A 15886-nucleotide genomic window follows, 5' to 3' on the forward strand; every position below is an offset into this window, starting at 1 on the left:
AGAAAGAGAGAAGGTATTTCAGCTGAATGTTTTATATACTGTTGAACAGTTAAACCCTTGCTGTATCGCCACAGTGCGCAGCTGAAGTAGAGCGTCGCGCTCGAAGTGTCCTCCCCGCCGGTGGTCTCCACATGCCCTCGCCACCAGCCTTGGCCCCTGTTCGGAGAGGAAGGTATTATATCTGAACGCCTCATGTACTGTTAACAGTTTGTATCGTCGCAGTGCACAGCCGAAGGGGAGCTCCCGTCTAAAAAAGGGTTACTCCCGCCTGGTGGTTCCTACGGGCCTCATTCAAGTTCCGCCTCCCCTTTAAGGAAAGGGTAACCCCACCTGAGTATCCTCACCTGTTGGTGTCAGCTAACTGTGTCGTTCCAGGGAATAGCTGTAGCACGTGCCTCGATCGAAGTGTCTTCCTGTTGTCCAAAGGTCCCCTCGCGCCTCGGCTAAAGGCCCCCGTTCTACTCTCGCCCGGCGTAGAAGGCACCTACCGGGATATACTTACCTGTTTCCACTCCTGGCCCGGCCCGCTCGCCACCTGTTCCCCTGCGTTCCATCCGAGTCTGAGGCAACTGTCCCCTGAGTACCTACCTCCGGAGCAGCATCAGTGACTCGCTTCACTCCCGCCCTTGAATACCTACCTGGTTCCAGTCCGAATGGGGTTCGTATAACCACGACCTCCTCTTGAGTCCTGTAAAGAGTACTTACCCAGTGACCTACCTAGATGGTGCGAGTCTTCCCTCTGATCCCCCTCCAACGAGCCGCAGGGCCGCTACGATTGTTCCCCCCTCTACGGTTCAGAAGACCACCGAATTCCCTCTAGCGGCAAGAAAGAAGATTTTAATTAGGACTTTTCCAAATTACTGCTTTTAACTTAATAAAGAAAACTGTTATTCCTTTACTTCCTTGTCTGTCTGGTCCTTGACACGTTCCTCGAGGTGGTTCCGGGGTTTCAGGGGTGGGTGCAGTCTGGCCTGGCCCACCCTGACCTGTGACATATTCATAGGGTTTCAGTCCCTAATTTCTTTTCTCAAAGTTCACTTCACCTTTTAACATCCGTGTACTTCCTCTCATCTGCAGTTAGCGTTAGCCCCTTAAGCACATCTTCGGCCTCATCGCCCATACAATACACTAACGTGTTTACCTGGTTTTCTTCCGACGTTGCGTTTAAATTGCTTGCAAGACGAGAGCGGTCAAATCTCCTCATCCAACGCTCCCATTCATGAGGCTTGGTAAAATCGAATGGCTCTGGAGGTTGTATTGTGAACGTAGCAGTTGGTGTAGGTTGCGGTTGCGCCATATCTGCCGGCTCGTCTCCTATTCCTCCGCAAAAACGATACGCTTTGTTTTTCCTTTTCTTTTTCCTTCTCCGCTTACAAGTCGCCCCGTTCTGACACCATGTCAAGTTATTTATAAAAAGAGGTTTGTACAACGACGTATTCGGAACTTGTCTTTATTTAGCAACTCGGTACAGCAGCAAACGGCCAGTGTGCCTGAACATTACTCCCGCTAAACACACCCCTGTACAGACGTCACCCCTTGTTACTTCATGGAATAACTCATGGAATAAATATTGAGATACTTTATTACACTAAAGTACTTTTAATAACCACTAATACCACATTGGGGAAAAACTACTAGTCATATATTTCAAACCTTAGTTAAGCAAAATTATCTTGCATACTCTAATGTACTTAAGGTATCAAGAGTAAAAGTAAAGGAATTCTGCAGGAAAAAAACCTTGTCAGGGTTTTTATGATGTTTCGCATTTATATTACTGCATATGTTGCATTTTACTACTGAATATTTCCAAGGTTGATACATTTAAACTATATACTTTTGTGTAGTTTAATGTAAAACAATGCATCATATTGTAAAAACATAATTTTGTAGTGTTGCTGTCCTGTGTGGGAAAATTACTTAGAGTATTAACGAAGTATGTAGTTCCTTACATACCACCACTGGTTATTTTGAAAATTAAAGTAACAAAATGTAGGCCTATTGTCACAATATTAACAAATTGTTGTTAACTACAGCTCCTGTCAGGATTCCATCACCTTCTCCTTCCACTCATTCCCTCACTCCGCCCACTCAGTCATTCACACACTCATTGTCACCTGATTACTACCCAGGTGAAAATAAAGTGTACTTGAGTGCACTAAAAAAACACTTAAATACAAGAAAGTACATTTGTAGTACATTCCTATTTTTTGTGCTAAAGAAAAGTTTAAAAATTATACACTATAAATACACTAATTAAAAGTATATTTTTACTTAAGTAGTACTTAAGTGTAATTGCAAAAGTATACTAAATAACATTGATATTTTAAATGTATTTTTAGTGCATAAGAAAAAATATATACTATTGAAAAAATACACAGAAGTGTTTTATTAGTGTATTTCTTACAAGTACATTTTTAACACATTAAAAATAGTTCATTGTTAGTGCACTTTTAGATAGCTATTATAAGTTTAAATTAAATTGATTTTACTTAAAATATATTCAAAATGTAATAGTCAAAAATTAAATTTTCCCAAAAGTAGTATTTAAGTACACTTTATAAAAATAAACTAAATATTACTAATTCTTTAAATTGATTTTAAGTGTATAAGGTACTCCCAGGTGAAAAAGACATAGTATTAAATGTATTAAAAATATACTTGAAATACAAATAGTATAATACATTTGTATTACCAACATGCTTATTTGAAGTGCATAAAAAATACATTGAATTGTATTTTAATATATTTCTAAAAAGTATACTAGAAATACATTGGTAATAAATATATGCTTAATTATACTTTAAATAAATATGCTAAACACAAGCATAATTTTAATATATTTCTAACAAATGCACTACAAGTACATTGGTAATAAATATATGCTTAATTATACTTTAAATAAATATGCTAAACACAAGCATAATTTTAATATATTTCTAACAAATGCACTACAAGTACATTGGTAATAAATATATGATTAATTATACTTTCAATAAATATGCTAAACACAGGCATACTTTTAATATATTTCTAACAAATGCACTAAAGGTACCTTGGTAATAAATATATGCTTAATTATACTTTTAAGAAATATGCTAAACACAAGCATACTTTTAATATATTTCTAAAAAAAAAAGCACTACAAGTACATTGTTAATAAATATGCTTAGTTAAATTTTTAAGAAATATGCTAACACAATCTACCATTTGTGTGAAGTTTTAGTGTATTTAAAGAAAACATACTTATGTTGCTCTTAATTAAAGTACATTTGTGTAACTTGTGTAAGAACATAGCTAAATCCAAAATATTAAAATGGTTAATCTAAAATATAAAAAGCTTTTAATGTGTTTAAAGTACTTTAAACACTTAGGCCTACTGCAATATATTTGTAATATTTATCATTTTACCATTTTAATATTTTAGATTTTTTTGTATAATGTACCAACTTCTAATGTATTATAAACATTTGTCAACTATCATTAAGCATTGCAATAAGCACTTAAAATGAATGTTGTTCACTTTTACTTGTTTGTAGGCTACTTGTAAAGGGCTGTTGTCCATTACATGATATGTTTTTACTACTGAAATTCCCACATGGATATCAACATCATATTATTTTAAATGCATCATAGATACATTTTCCAAATATGTTTAAATGTTGTCCAAAAATATGTTGTACTTGTTTGAATTTGAAAAACACTAATAACACACGTGACTAATCCTGATTGGTTCCAGCTGTTGAACGTCTGTGATTGGTTCTGGTGTAATTATGAGCTCACACCTCACTCAGAGCTTGCTGACGGCTGTGCGTTCATTGAATGTGATTATATTTCGGCGTCGCGTCGCGTGTAGTTAGGACACGGTGTAATAATTCAGAGATAGAAGTCTAAATTCAAACTAGAGCGATCGTGTTTCTTTAGAGGACTTGGAGGAAACCACGCGATTCATATGGATTAGGTGAGTTTTTTTGCGATTAACCTTTTCAAACGTGAAGGTTTCATTAGTCTACGATATTTCAGTTTTTATTTCTAAGATTAACGGAATTCTTAAATGTTTTGCAACTAATGAGTGATCATGACAGTATTTAGATTTTTTTTCTAACGTTAATAGAAAAAGTAACTGTTAGTGTTGTTTTTATTTTTTGCAAGTCGAATCTCGAAGAGATGAAGATACTGCTATCAGAAGTTACTGGTAAGTTTTAGTTGCTGTTTTGCATAAATAAATAGCTCACTGTTTAGTTTTTGTCCTAGTTTTTTTCCAACATTTTTTCCTAGTTTCTTAGTCTAGTCTAATTTGTGTTCATTCATGTAAAAATCTATTTAATTGTTTTTTTGGGACAGCTGCAAGTCACTTGTCATGGCTTACAATATTTTGCACTACTTCTAATTTCCTTAACTCTTCGAAGAGTTTGAGAGTTTGTGTTTCTGCACATAACTTTTTTTTTTTGCTCTCAAAGTCAAAGGGGGCTGACTAAAACAAGATTAACATTTGTTGTACATTTTAATTATTATTCTTGTTGGCTGCGTATACTTTTTCAGTTAAACGGTTAGCCTAAATTGCCCTTTTTTGCTGTGATACAGTGACATATGTAGACTTCACAGTTGTTCAAGAGCTATTTTATTAACTCCTTTTCTTAATTAACATGTTATATTAAATGTCTACTGTTAAAATATATGAACTAAGCATTACATGCTATGTTAAAGAATTCCATTTTTACTAGGTGAAAAAGACTTACTATTAAATGTAATAAATATGTACTTAAGTATGTTTTTAGTACAAAACAAATATACTTTAATGCATTTATAATACATTTAACAGTATGTCTTTTTCACCTTGTATGTACAACAGAGGGAAATGTCAAAACATTATACACTGTAAAAAAAAAAAATTACATCCCCAAGTCAAAAATTTCTAGTGACTGATCACATCTAAATTTTTCAATTAGTCTGACGTATTATTTCTCATTGAGCCAATGTTAACAGACTATTGCAACAAGAATTGCACTTGGGCCAATTAAAAAATTTAGATGTGACCCGTCACTAGAAAATTTTGACTTGGAGAGGTTAGAATTTTTTTACAGTGTACTGTTTTGTAATAAAAAACGTCTAGGTTACGACCTCTGTTCCCTGAGAACAGGGAATGAGACACTGCATTGATGACGATATGGGGAACACCCTCCATGTAAACCAGTGTTTGAAAAGCTGTACAATCTCGGCAATAGAATTTGACTGGCGACAGCCTATGACACGACTAGTGCGACTCAGAAGAATGAAAGAGGCGCCTAGAGAACATTGTTCCCCAATAGCATCATCGAAGCAGTGCAAGTTCCCTTTTGATAGGGAACAGTTACTTTTTTAACAGAGGTTAATTTTGCTTTAATATAAAAATAAACTCATCTTTTCCCCCTTTCATAGACACTGTGATCAAACAATTTCCAACACGTCTGAGGTGCAAGCACTGATTCGAAGGAAATGCAACAATAAGGCAAACTCAAAGACCAATCAGTAACAGTACTGTAACTGTTTGCAGCTATTAATGATTGCACTTTATTGACTAGTTGGGTTTATTGAAGTTAGTTTTTTTTGTTGTTGTTTATAATACCTCTGCAGATCACTGTATTTTATGTTAATGTATTTTTTTTTACAGTTTACATATGCTGCTGTACTGATGTACACTGGGTAATACATTAAAGTTTACTAGCTTTCAAAGTGTGTGTTTTATACAATTTTTTTTTAATGTGTGTTTTAATACACCATTAACATATTTAATTGTTTTATAAAGGTACTGTTCACAGTATTAAAACATATTTGAAATGATTTACTATATAAAAAAAAATGTGAGCAATACATAAATATGATTTGTATATATTATATATTCTTAAATTTTAAATAATTTAAGTGTATTTAAAATGCAATAAAGATGGGTTCAATTGTACTAAAAGGGGTAACAAAATAAAATAAATTAAAGCTGAAATAGTATGTTAAAAGCGTATTTTAGTTCATCTTCAGTGTGTCTCAAAAAAGCACAATTGAGTACACTAAGATGATTTTAAGTTTATATTAAGCAGTACTAAAGATGAGCTTTTAGTATATTAAGTGCAAAATAAGTGTGTCGAAAATAGAGCACTTTAAGTACATTATGAAAGTGTATTATGGAAGTGTACTAAGTGCACTTAAATAAAATGTATTTTAGTGCACTTTTTTTTCACCTGGGTAATCACCGTCACCTGGACCTCATCATCAGTTCACCCATATATACCTGCTACGAACACTCAGTCATTGTCTGATCACGTCATTACTTGACACACTGATTCTCTACACTACCTACCTGAATACTCACCGTCGATCCCGATCTTCATCAGCCTGTCTTCAGTCCTTCATCTAAGTTACCCATCATCTGCATCTGCAAGAGAGAGAGAGAGAGAGAGTTGGTTATTCATTTAGTTAAGCTTCATCAGTTAATCTACTTCCTGTTTACTCACCTTCATGCTGTTACCGATTCATTCTGCTATTAAAATATCAAACTTACCATATTGTCTGCTTCGTTTGTGCATACCTGACAGAAGATCAGACCACCATGCAGAATCCATCGGAATCCACAGCGAATTCACCTGTCCATCCGATCGCCATTCATCAACCCACCTCTTCAGCTTCACTTCCTCAAGCGCCCGTTGCTTCGTTCACTGCCTCAGCGTGTCCCATGGCCCGACCAGCGACATTCTCCGGTGAGGCGGAGGACTGCAGTGGGTTTCTACTTCAGGTATCTTTGTATTTCTCCATGCAAGAACATCAATTCATTAACGATTCAGCTCGTGTTGCTTTCATCATTTCACTACTGTCTGGACAAGCACTTCAGTGGGCACAGTCTCTGTGGAATTCGAATTCGGAAGTCGTCAAATCCCTCTCCGGTTTCATTCAACACTTCAAAGAAGTTTTCGGTCAAGCAGCTGCCGATCTTTCAGTACATGATCAACTCTACAATCTTCGTCAAGGTCAATCTTCTGTGAGTAATTTCTCCTTACGATTCCGCACCTTAGCGGCATCCAGTGGATGGAATGAGGCAGCATTGATCACAGCTTTTCGTCATGGTTTGAATCCGAACATTCGTCAGTTGATGGTGGTTTACGACGACAGCCTGGGAATTGAGAAATTAATTTAAAAATGCATCCGAGTTTCGCAAAGACTATCAGCCTGTGATTCTCCGATTCCCACTGTATGTCCTCCGCCCACGGTTCCATCAGTCACTCCTCCAGCACCAGAGCCTATGGATCTCGGTTCCACCCATCTTCCAGCTTCAGAGCGTCAACGACGAATTCTTCATAAACTCTGTCTCTATTGTGCATCTGATAATCATCTTCTCAGCACTTGCCCTGTTCGACCTCCATGCCCAGCGGTAAGCACAATTCAAGTCTCACCTAAAATTGAAGCTTTAAATCGCACCACTGTGCATGTGTTAACTTCTCATGTGCAGTGCATGTCACTGTGCATGTGTTATTTGTGTCTCAGCGCAAGCCCTTACTGACTCAGGTTCGGCGGGGAATTTCATCTACACCCAGCTTCTCCAAAAATTTAACATCCGCAAACATCGCAGTTCTCAAGACCTTCATATACAAACCATCCAGGGAAAACCGTTGGGTCGAGGTCGAATTTGTCACTGTTCACCTACTCTGACGCTGCGCATTGGTTGTCTTCATTCTGAGGAGATTTCTTTTATGGTGCTGGAGGAGTCCACCGCTGAGCTCATCCTGGGACGCCCCTGGTTAGTTCAGCATCAGCCGACGCTCCACTGGAAAACTGGTGAGGTATTGCGTTGGGGTGAGTTCTGTCATTTGTCCTGTCTATCATCCATCAAGAAAATACCTTCATCATCATCGACACCTCTGAAGAGGTCCAAAGTTCCTGTTTGCTCCACCTCGGTGGAGAGCCCTGAAGTACAGCATCAAGTAGAGATTCCAGTGGAGTACCAGGCATACCAGGATGTGTTCAGCAAGAAACTGGCTACTAAACTACCACCTCATCGGCCATGGGACTGCGCAATCGACCTGCTACCTGGAGTCACTCTACCTAAAGGTCGTATCTATCCACTGTCCATCCCAGAGCAGAAGGCCATGGAGGAGTATGTGGAGGAGGCTTTACAACAACAGTTCATCCACACATCGACCTCCTCTGCCGCTTCAAGTTTCTTCTTTGTGGGTAAGAAGGACGGAGGCTTGAGGCCCTGCATCGATTATCGTCATCTCAACTCTCAAACCGTCAAATACAGTTATCCCCTTCCTCTGGTCCCAGCTGCCTTGGAGCAGGTGCGTGTAGCTTGCATATTTACTAAACTAGACCTTCGGAGTGCATACAACTTGATCCGTATACGGCATGGAGATGAGTGGAAGACAGCGTTCGTCACCCCATCTGGCCATTATGAATATCAGGTTATGCCCTTCGGGCTGTCAAACGCTCCAGCGGTCTTCCAGGGGTATATGAACGAAGTGAGTACCTCAACAGCTTTGTGATTGTCTACATCGACGATATCCTCATCTATTCATCTTCAATTGCTGAACACCATCATCATGTCATTCAAGTACTAGAGAAACTGAGAGAAAACAAGCTTTACCTGAAATTGGAGAAGTGTGAGTTCCATATCACCTCTGTACAGTTCCTGGGTTACATCATAGATCAGCATGGTATCCATATGGACCAGAGGAAGGTGGAAACAATCCAAGACTGGCCATTACCCACATCTGTCAAAGAACTTCAAAGATTCCTTGGTTTTGCAAATTTCGATGTCTCATCAATGCTCCTCTCACATCTTCATTAAAGAATCGACCCAAGTCTCTGTCCTTGAATCCCACTGCTATCCAAGCCTTCCATCGCCTCAAAGAAGTCTTCACGACAGCACCAATCCTCATCCATCCCAATCCTGAACTTCCCTTCATCGTTGAGGTCAATGCGTCCTCCACTGGGGTTGGAGCGGTGCTGTCACAGCGGCAGGGTGAGCCTCCCAGACTCCATCCATGTGCCTTCTTTTCCAAAAAGCTGTCCCCGGCGGAGCAAAACTACGACATCGGCAACCGGGAACTGCCAGCCATAAAACTGGCTTTAGAAGAATGGAGACATTGGCTGGAGGGAGCAAATCACCAGTTCGAAGTAATTACAGATCATCGCAACTTGGAATATCTTCATGAGGCAAGAAGATTGAATCCTCGCCAGGCCCGCTGGGCACTCTTCTTCACTCGATTCAACTTCATTGTTACTTACCGTCCAGGAAGTAAGAATTGCAAGGCAGACGCTCTTTCCAGACTCCATCATTCATCTTCTGAAGACCTCAGTACTGAGACCATTCTCCCTCTAGCCTTAATCCTCAGTCCCATCCTCTGGGACATCGACCAGCAAATCTCTCAGGAAAATTCTCGCCATCCTGCTCCGCCGGGAGGTCCAGAAGGGCGTACTTTCGTACCTCAACATCTTCGTACTCCCCTTCTGGACTCTGCTCACACGGTTCCGGGCTCTGGACATCCAGGTAGCAAGCGTACCCTCTCGCTCCTCAGTCAGCGGTACTGGTGGCCGTCCATCTCCCAAGATGTCTCCAGGTACGTCCGCGGCTGCTCAGTCTGCGCCATCACCAACACTCCCAGAAAGCTACCTGAGGGTAAACTTGTGCCACTACCTACACCCAGACACCCTTGGTCACACATCGGAGTGGACTTCATGACTGACCTTCCTAGATCCGGTGGTTTTACCTGTGTGCTCGTCGTTGTGGATAGATTTTCCAAAGGCTGCAAGCTGATACCTTTACCTGGTTTACCCACAGCTTTAGAAACAGCTGAAGCATTGTTTCATCACATATTCAGAAATTTTGGCATTCCAGAAGACATCGTTTCGGACAGGGGACCCCAATTCATCTCCCGGGTGTGGCACGCCTTCTTCAAACTCCTCTGGGTCACTGTCAGCCTCTCTTCAGGATATCATCCGCAGACCAACGGCCAGACTGAGCGGAAGATTCAGGAGATTGGACGTTATCTGCGAACTTATTGCCACCAGTACCAAGACAGCTGGAACCGATACCTCCCCTGGGCGGAATACGCCCAGAATTCCCTCACTCAGCGTACCACCGGGCTCACCCCCTTTCAGTGCTTCCTCGGATACCAGCCACCTTTCTTCCCTTGGTCGGGTGAGCCCTCGGAGGTTCCAGCTGTCGACTTTTGGTTCCATCAGAGCGAGGGGGTATGGGACTCAGCTCATGTGCATCTACAACAGGCAGTGCGGAGGCACAAGGATCAAGCGGATCGTCTAGGAGCCGATACACCCCAATATCAACCTGGTCAGAAGGTGTGGTTATCGATGAAGGACATTCGCCTGTTCCTGTTGGGGGTGTCTGGGAAGGTGTACCTCAGACTAATTCTCCATCTTGCATTCCAGTGGCAGATGATTATACCTCAATGTTGAGGACAGCATGGAAGAAACCATCTCAGAAGCCTCAGTTCAATGCAGGCTGCAGACGTTTGACCAATGCCCGTTACCCAAAAGAAACTGAACTGGGGGACATGCCACCGGTAGAACAAGAAATAGCATAATGGACAACTCTGGGACCAGCCTATGCATCAGCTAACCCTCGCTGTCCCAAGAAGGAGTGTGCGAAAACTGACTGTTTGATCTCACAATCCTTTAATGCCACTGCACGTGCAGCTTGTACAGGCAATGCTTTGGCTATCCTCTTAGCATCCTTACGGAAAACGGTAAGTTCTGATGACCAGGATTCTAGGAACCTTGTTGATTCTGCTCTGGCAGCCCACTCACAATTGACACGTGATGTGGGGGACACTATGTCTTTGGCAAAGAGGTTTGTGCCAGCCATATCTGTCTACGACATAAAACCGTCAGAGACCATAAGAAGCGAACTAATGAATTTGGCAGTAATTCCCGGTCACGTTTTTAATTCAAATACTCAGGAGGTGCTGGATAAGGCTGAGCGCTCCATTACAATGAGAGAAGCTATCCAGAGGGCTTGTCATAAACCAGCTCCAGTCTTCAGACCAAGGTTTCGAGAAACACAAAGACCACAGCAACCTGCTTAGTCTAGACAAATAAGTGGCAATCCTGTTAGTGTTCAAGGGCAGAGCTTTCGTGGCCAAAGACAAAATTCTGCCACTTATCCCCAGAGGAGATTTCAGTCCCATGGGGGAGCCCAACAGAGAGGTTCACGAAGGGGTGCAGGACGTGATGGCAGCCCTGCACAGGGGTCAGGGGCAGACCGTCGGCTGTTCCTCTCAACATTCACGGGCCAGTTGGGAGAGAGTGTTCTCAGACCAGTGGGTTTTATCTACAATAACTCACAGGTATCGGCTACAGTTTCGACGGAATGACTATGGTCAAGGACCCACTATTGGAGCCCGTATTGAGAGAAGAGGTGCAAGCTCTTTTACGAAAAGGAGTAATTGCAAAAGTGCCCTTCAACGCACAGCAGACTGGGTTTTATTCAACCTATTTCATAATTCCAAAAAAAGATGGTGGTCATCGTCCCATTCTAGATCTCAGGCACCTCAACCAGTACTTAAAAATTCTTCCATTCAAAATGATTCATACAAAGATGGTAATGCAGTCCATACGTGCAGGAGAATGGTTCACGTCCCTGGATTTAAAGGACGCATATTTCCACATTCCAATTTGTCCAGAGCACAGGCCTTTTCTCCGCTTTGCTTTTCAAGGCCAGGGCTTTCAGAATCCAGGTTCTACCGTTCGGCCTGTCTTTGGCACAGATAATTTTTACTCGGGTGATCTCAGCTGCCCTAGCTCCCCTTCAGCTGCGAGGTATCAAAATCCTGCCATACCTGGACGATTGGTTAATTTGTGCTCCTTCTCGAGAGCAGGTGATCAGGAACACAGAGGAGGTTCTAGCTCGCCTTCAGTCCCTGGGGTTCATGGTGAACTGGAAGAAGAGCAGGTGAAATTCCTGGGGTTATATTTCAACTCCATAACAATGGAAGCATGTCTCACTCCCCAGAGAATAGACAACCTGCAGAAGGCGTTAGGTCACTTCCAGAAGGGGAAGCTGGAGACAGCCCACAGGGTTCAGAAGCTGATAGGACTGATGGCGGCAGCATCAATGGTGATTCCCTTAGGCCTACTGAGGACACGCCCGATACAGAGATGGTTCAATTCTTTTCGTCTTCATCCAAAAAAGGACAGAAGAACGAAGCTGTTGGTGACAAAGGCCTGCATGCGGGCCTTACTCCATTGGAGGGACAAGGACTTCCTCCGCAGGGGAACCCCACTGGGCAATCTTCCTCACAGAAGATCAGTGATAACAACAGACGCATCACTGACAGGCTGGGGAGCCGTTTGGGAAGGCAGGTCAGTAAGGGGCAAATGGGATCCCCATTGGTCATCAGAACACATAAATGTGCTCGAACTGAGGGCTGTTCATCTTGCTCTCAAGGGTCTGTTACCATTTCTGTTACCATTACCATTTCGCCACAAGCATGTACTAGTGAGAACGGACAGTACCTCAGCAGTTTACCACATAAATCACCAAGGGGGGACGAAATCACTACGCTGTCTCCAGGTGGCAACGAACCTGCTGACGTGGACCGGGCCACGGCTGTCCTCACTGAGAGCAATCCACATCCCGGGTGTGACAAACAGAGCAGCCAACATTTTGTCCAGAACAGGGCCTCTCCCAGGAGAATGGTGGTTGCACACGGAGGTAATAGCCCAAATTTGGACCCAATATGGGACAGCTCATGTAGATCTCTTTGCTTCCAGGGAGACGACCCATTGCCTGGGATGGTACTCCCTCACGGTACAGGAGGGCAGTTTAGGCCTGGGTGCTCTGTCGCAAGAGTGGCCGACAGGCTTATTATATGCTTTCCCCCCCTTTCCTCTGATTTCCCAGGTCCTCCAGAGGACCAGAGATAGTCATTGCACAGTTCTACTAGTTGCTCCACGCTGGCCAAGAAGACCATGGTTCTCGGACCTAGTTCAGCTGATTCAGGGTCCTCCGTGGCAACTTCCATGACGGGTGGATCTCCTATCCCAAATAGACCTGATGGCACTGTGATTGTGGGTATGGCCTCTGCAGAGTCCGTCCCTCAACAGCTAGATGAAACTGTATGTGAGACACTGAATAACGCCAGAGCTCCATCTACTCGGGCTAATTACTCCATAAAGTGGAGAATTTTTTCAGAGTGGTGTTTAGGCTTGAATGTTGATCCAATAACCTGCTCTGTGCCACTTGTCCTTAGATTCCTGCAGGCTCAACTGGATCAGGGCAAAGCAGCCAGCACAATCAGGGTTTATGCTTCATCTATTTCAGCATCTCATAGGGGAGTGGATGGCCAGCCATTAGGCCGACATCCCTTGGTAGGTCAGTTCCTGAAGGGAGCTCGTCGCTTATGTCCAAATTGCACTTTGAGGGTACCCATTTGGGATTTGCCTTTAGTACTAGACTCTCTCACTAAGCCCCCGTACAAGCCTATGGCGGATGCAGATTTAAAAGCTTTGTGTCTCAAGACAGCTTTTCTCTTGGCTATATGCTCTGCTAAAAGGGTAGGGGAATTGTGTGCGCTATCTATTAGTGAGGATTGTTTACGTTGGAGGCCAGATGGCACAGGGGTGACACTCTGGCCCAACCCTGCCTTTTTACCAAAAGTACTTAATCCTCAGTTCAGAAATCAAGTTCTGGAGTGCAGCGTTTATACGCCCGTATAAATCTAATTAATTATTATTCATAACGAATTATGATCAATAATTAATAACTTAATTATCTTCAGAATTTACTGTAGCAGAATCAATAGTATGATAATTTTATCTGTTCATCCAATGAACAGAAAGCATAACCAATTATTAACTCTAGGAAATATAATATCTTCCTGGCCAAGGAAGAATAATCCCAGCTAACGGTAAATTAAGAAATAGCTAAATCAAGGGTAAAAGCATAGGTAACTTTGATCGAAGTTCAAGACAATAAATTCGTATGTAGATAACACAAGTAATCTCTTTTCAAATACAAACAATACTTTATTGATTATATACTAACACATAAAACTAATGTCTAACACAAACACACGCACACACACACACACATTCATACGTGTTGCAGAAAGGGATAGAGTGAGGAAAGAGTGGGTTTAAGAGTGAGAGGATGAAATCTCAAGATTCCATATGCACTTAGACATGACCTGAACGAACCATCAAACATTAATTTAACCCTTCTATCGTTTTAAGCAGGTTATTAAATTTATATCAATGCACCAGTTAAGATTTTAGTCTGGAGGTACTTGCATCTTTGCTTTTCCTTTTGGGAATTCCTTTGGTGAGCGTCAAAGCGGGTTTCCCTCGTTCGTTCGTTCGTTCGTTGGCTGGTCTCCTCGTGCTTGGATAAATGTCTGTGGCATTCCAGTCACGTGGTGTGCTGGAGCTGCTAGAGGATGGATGAAAGTCTTTGAAGTTGAAAGCGTGCGTTGCAGCCGTGAATCGTGGACCGAAACTTTGCAGCAAAACTTAACTTAAAACTGAGGCTTTCAACGGAAAAGAAATGATGACTCAGAAAAGAAAGGAAATTGAGAAGAGAGTAAGCTAGTAAGATGGCTTGAATAAAGCTGTTGAACCCGTTCTTCTGATCTTAATTTGGGTTCCTTCTGCTCCGTCTGTTACATGTTTGCTAGTCTTGAGAGAGAGAGCCTTCTTGAGAGCGAGAACAGAGAGAGAGAGCAGCACACCGATCGAGAGAGCACAGACAGAGAGAGCATTGTTTCGGGTCTAAGATTTTAAACTCAAAGTTTGTCCCACCTCCTGAAGAGATCGGACCAATTAGACACTGGCTTTATTTGTCTCATCGTAAATCATGCGTCATCTGGGATATCCTTACGCTCAAAGCTCTAGCAGAGAGTACAGAGGCCACAGTTTGGACATCATTACTATTATAAGAATACGAAACATTTTACCCAGATTTCAATCAAGCCATCTTGCTAGTTGTGTTCGTAAGATAGCATTGATATGAAACAGTACATACTTTCATTCACACACCTAATAGTTATACAATTACATGAATTATATGGGATTAAAGCATATTAAATGGACACATATATCGTAGAAACACACAGAATGATGTATGATGTTTATAAGTCCATTGAAAATTGTTCTTGAATGAGTTTTATGTATACTGTAGGAAGAATCTCAGTTTTCTGGTTTAGAGAGAAAAGAACTCTGTTTGTTCGTTCAGAGGTCCCAACAAGGGAGGGGTCAGGAATGTTGTGGGGGTTTAGCAACATCTGCTGCTATCGATCCGTCTTGCAAACTATCAAAGTTGACCAATAAAAGTTGTTGGTCCGCAGCCTTTCCGACGCCTGTTGGTGATTTAGGTCAGTCAAGAATTGTTCTGGGATGAGTTTTATGGATTTTGATAGGTAAGTCTCTTTGTGTGCAACGTTTATGGGCTTAAGACAGCCCTGAGGTCACGGGTATTTCCTGCTGAAATCTGTTTGTCTCTCTCATGGGACCTTGGGTTGGGTAATTTGAATCTGGAATGTGAGGACTCTTGTGTGAGACCTTGGTCTCTGTCTTTCTCTTAACCAATCAGTATTTTGGCAACAAAGCTAGCATTGACCAGTTATTTCGTTAGTGCTGGGGGCTCTTTTAATTAGTCAGACCGGTGATGCCGGACCCGATGGAAAGATTGATGACGATCATGAGACGTTCTGAACAAATCTTCCTCCCTTCATTTGTGAGAAGCGGAGAGTTTGCATTAATTTTCTGGAAGAAGATTAGTCTGTGTTTGGTTCATACTCGCAGTCGTTACAGGAGTTAGTTAAATTACAACCCCCTTCTTCACATGCAGATCAGCAGAATTTGCTCACCCTTTGTCCAGTAAGGGCATTACGCACCTATGTAAACTTTA

The sequence above is a fragment of the Scardinius erythrophthalmus genome (genome assembly GCF_964197995.2).
Source record: "Scardinius erythrophthalmus genome assembly, chromosome: 20".
In the NCBI taxonomy this organism is placed as follows: domain Eukaryota; kingdom Metazoa; phylum Chordata; class Actinopteri; order Cypriniformes; family Leuciscidae; genus Scardinius; species Scardinius erythrophthalmus.